Source organism: Ochotona princeps, chromosome 17, assembly GCF_030435755.1.
Source record: "Ochotona princeps isolate mOchPri1 chromosome 17, mOchPri1.hap1, whole genome shotgun sequence".
NCBI lineage: Eukaryota > Metazoa > Chordata > Mammalia > Lagomorpha > Ochotonidae > Ochotona > Ochotona princeps.
This window is the reverse complement of record NC_080848.1, coordinates 5986381-5990424: the sequence shown is the minus strand read 5'-3', so window position 1 is coordinate 5990424 and position 4044 is coordinate 5986381. Positions and strand designations below refer to the sequence as shown.

General features: G+C 45.3%; 1 non-coding gene across 1 annotated transcript; it reads left to right on the top strand.

Moving 5' to 3' along the window:
• The first annotated feature begins 1159 nt into the window (after positions 1-1159).
• On the top strand, positions 1160-1266 carry LOC118759691 (U6 spliceosomal RNA). Its single transcript, XR_004996348.1, has one exon. It is a non-coding gene; the product is annotated as a U6 spliceosomal RNA (small nuclear RNA).
• The last annotated feature ends 2778 nt before the right edge of the window (positions 1267-4044 follow it).

Genomic DNA, 4044 nt, shown 5'->3' with positions numbered 1-4044 from the left:
AAGGCCAAACAGTGATCTGCCTCCACTCCTGACTCAGCTTCCTTCTAAAAACACTTGGAAGACAGTAGATCATGGCCAACAACTAGAGCGACTGCCACCCCTGTGGGCAGCTCAGGCAAAGTCTTTGGCTTTTTGCCTTTGGCCTGGCCCATCCCTGGCTACTGTTGGTTTCTGAGGATAAAATAAAGGAGTGGACAATTCACTCTCTCTCTCTCTCTCTCTCTCTCTCTCTCTCTCTCTCTCTCTCACTTTTTATTTTTTTCTTAACAGTCTTGCCTTGATCCAGGCTTGATTAGTTTAAGAAGGGGTGGTCTGCTCAGTAGCCTAGCAACTCACTTTGCATGCCCTGGGATCCCATATGGGTGCGGGCTCTAATCCAGGCAGCCCCACTTCCTTTCTTGCTCCCTGCTTGTGGCCTGGGAAAACAGTCTAGGACGGCCCAAAACCTTGGAACCCTGCACCCACGTGGGAGATCCGGAAGAAGTTCCTAACTCCTGGCTTCAGATCAGCGCAACTCTGGCCGTTGAGGCTGCTTGGGGAGTGAACGATTGGACGGAAGATCTTCCTCTCTGTCTCTCATCCTCTCTGTGTATCTGACTTTCCAATGAAAATAAATAAATCTTTTTAAAAAAATAAGACAAGAGAGAGAGAGATCAATTACAGGTGTTAGAACACAGCATCCCTGAGACTGTGGGCAAATTTTATCTCCAGCTAAGCTTACAAGGATGATAACAGTCAGTGGCTGTGAAATATATAGTCCAAAAGGCCAAAGAAATGTATGATCTTCTGGCCAAAAAAGACACTGCAAGACCTCAAACTCTTTATGTATATTCTCTTATTAGGGGCCAGCACACCACACCAGCTGTATATTTTTCTAATATTCTTTTGGGAATCTTCTTTACCTGTGTAAGTATGAGAATGCATTTAAGAAAACATACAAGCCACCCAAGAGGTGGCAAGTGAATATAAAGGGAAATTCACCACCAAATTCTACTTTTACACTATAAATTTGTGGAGTGCCTTACGTTACAAACATGCATAATGCAATTCCACACTCTGCAGCTAACAACTCTGCTCAAAAAATAAAACCTGTAGTTTTGTAAACCTCGGGAACCTGGGAAAAATAACCTAGAAAAAATGGTAGAGAGTAACTATTTCCGTGCTCGCTTCGGCAGCACATATACTAAAATTGGAACGATACAGAGAAGATTAGCACGGCCCCTGCGCAAGGGAGAGTAACTATTTCCTTAAGTGCTTTGAGGGATAGAGTGAGCTGAACTTGAGGAGGGAAAAGAAAGTTGTGGCTATGTTTTGGAAAGAATGGTTGAGCAATGATTGACAGTGGAAAGTATTAAGCTTTCGAAGTGGAAGAAGGACTTATCTAACATTAAGTGGAACCCCTTTATTTCCAAATGCAGAAAATGAAGTGCCCGCAGCCCTTTTGTCCCGGGTACCTACGCCGGGATTCAGGAGCCCTTGCCTTTCCTCTGCATGATCCAGGCCATTCCAGAGGCACCAGTGCAAAGTCTCAGCCAAGACATCCAAAAGAAGGAAGCAGGATGTAGCTGTGGCAACCGACTAGGCCAGGAGCGCAGAGACGTGACGAGAAGGCCTGGGCAGCGGACGGAGGGTGGCCAGCGGCTGCTCTCTTCATGGAACACCCTTATTTTTGGCCTGTTGACTCACTGAGCAGCACCTGAGTCACCTCTCGCAGCTGCTAACCAACTCAAACAGAGCAAGCTCACACATCACTCCTTTCATACCGGACATCATGGGCACCCACCAAATATTTGTTGATTGGCCTTGCTCCAAGGCTAGACATATACCTGTGAGATGGGACAGCTGAGAGCAGGAAAATTTAAATAAATCACCTGCTTTACAAATACCAGGCATTGCTTCTTTGGAATTAAAATACTCTTGCTGATATGCAAACAAGAAACAGTCAAGCTGGGAGAAGACGGTCAAGAATGGAAAAGATAGCATGAAGGTGCCATATTCACTCTCTCTTGACCCATTACAGCTGCGTCCAGGCATGGCACCATGGTAACGGTTCCTTTTCTCCAACTGGAGAGAGCCTCCTGCAAAGAAGTCTGGATCCCAGTTCTGCGTCTTTATAGCCACATGACCTTGGGCATGACTTTGGCATCTTTGGGCTGTAGATTCTTCCTCCACTAACACAAGGGAAAAGTCAGGATGTTACACAGTGGCAAACAGGTGCTCAACAAATATGAAGTCTTCTCCTCTCCAAGTCTTCTTCTCCCGCCCAAAGTATGGCAAAGACAGAGGACAGAAGGTAATACAGCGCAAGCACGGGCAGCGTGGCAGGAGGAAGACGGGAGTCTGGGGAGGACAGAACACAGAGGAACTGGGAAATCATGAAACAAGAGTTCGAACAACCCACCCTGCCCCACCACAAAAATAAATAAATGGATAAAATAAAAAAGAAAGAAAGAGGGTTGTAGTTCAAGACCAGAGTGAAGTTCAAACATATGAAAACCCCCGTGCTACCAGAGTGAGAACATCTCATGCAAGTCCTGTTCCTTCTTTGGATCTTGCTATTATTGATAACAGGAAGTTTGCATGTCCTTACAACTCTATGGTTAAAAAAAAAAAAAAACACCATAGCAACAACCACCATAATAATAATAATAATAAAGGCTGGTTGTCTTTCCCATTGTAGAGAAAGAGAATCACATCAGGACAGTGCCAATGAGATGAAAGTCATGTTCATGCATTATTACCAGCTCACAGGGTCTCAACTTTCCCCTACTCTCCAGCTCTGCTGTGGGTCTGGGGAAACAGGGGCAAGTCGGCATGGGAGAAGTGCAAAAGGGAGTAAATGGATCTATCTCAGAGGCCTCTGAGATTCGACAGGTGGGTAAGAACACACATGACAACTGTCTGAGGTGTTCACTGTGCTTGACTATAAGCCACGGTCTTGCTCCTACGGCTCTAACACTGAAGAGACAGAAGACAGTCCCACCAAACAGCTGTCTCAGTTCCATGCTGATCTCTTTCCGTAATGGGGCCTGAGGTATGCTTATGGTGGATGGGCATCTACCATGTATCCCCTGACGTCTAGACACCTGCAGGAGCAGCAGAGCAGAGATACTGAGCGCCTCCCAAGCTGGAAAACCATAGCACCGTGACAAGTCTGGGGCAGGCTCGTGCAGGTATTCCTCTCCAAATGACTTGATTCTGTGGAAGTCACATGGGTCTGTTTCTTGGGATTCCTGTACTAATACTGCAGATTGGGTGTTTAAAACAAGACTGGGATATTCTCCCACACAGGCAAGAAATCCTGAGTTAAATGATCAGCTGGGTTATGCTCCCTTCCCAGGCTCCCGAGAGAGATCTGCTCCATGCCTTTCTCCAGTGGCTGGGAAGTTCAGGTAACTCCAGGTGCTCCTGGGCTTAGAGAAGCTTCCCTTCAACAACCCACTGCCTGGCATTTTCTCTGTGTCTTCTTTCCATCTGTACTTGGTAAGTGATGATGTCTCAATGCTGCCTTTTTTGTTAGGACGTGAGTCCTGTTGGGTTAGGCTCCCAACCTACTGTACCATGGCCTCACTCTCACATCTATTTCCAAATCAGGTCACATGATTAAGCACTGGTGTAAGAACAGTGATAATCTTTGGGTATAAAATTCCACCCACTACCCTGGATCCTCCAAGTTATGATTAACAAGTCAGGATTTGAAAGTACCATGTCCACAGATTAAAGATTCACTTCTCCTGCTTGACATTCCTTCACAATAAATGATACATTAATACAACTCCAAGCCAGGTACTAACTTATAATCAATATCTCTCTCCCTCCATCCCCTCTCTTTCCAGTAAATAAATAAAGCAATATTTAAAAGGGGGGAGGGGAGAAAAAGCACTCAAATTAGCACATGAACACATCTTACCACTGAAGAAATATCTTATATCAAGTTGGTAACTACACCTCCAAAGAAACATTCAGGATAGAACACTTCTGACAAAGGGATGAAAAAATATTCTATCTGCCTTTGACTTTGCTTCAGGTCTGGAAAGTTAGAGG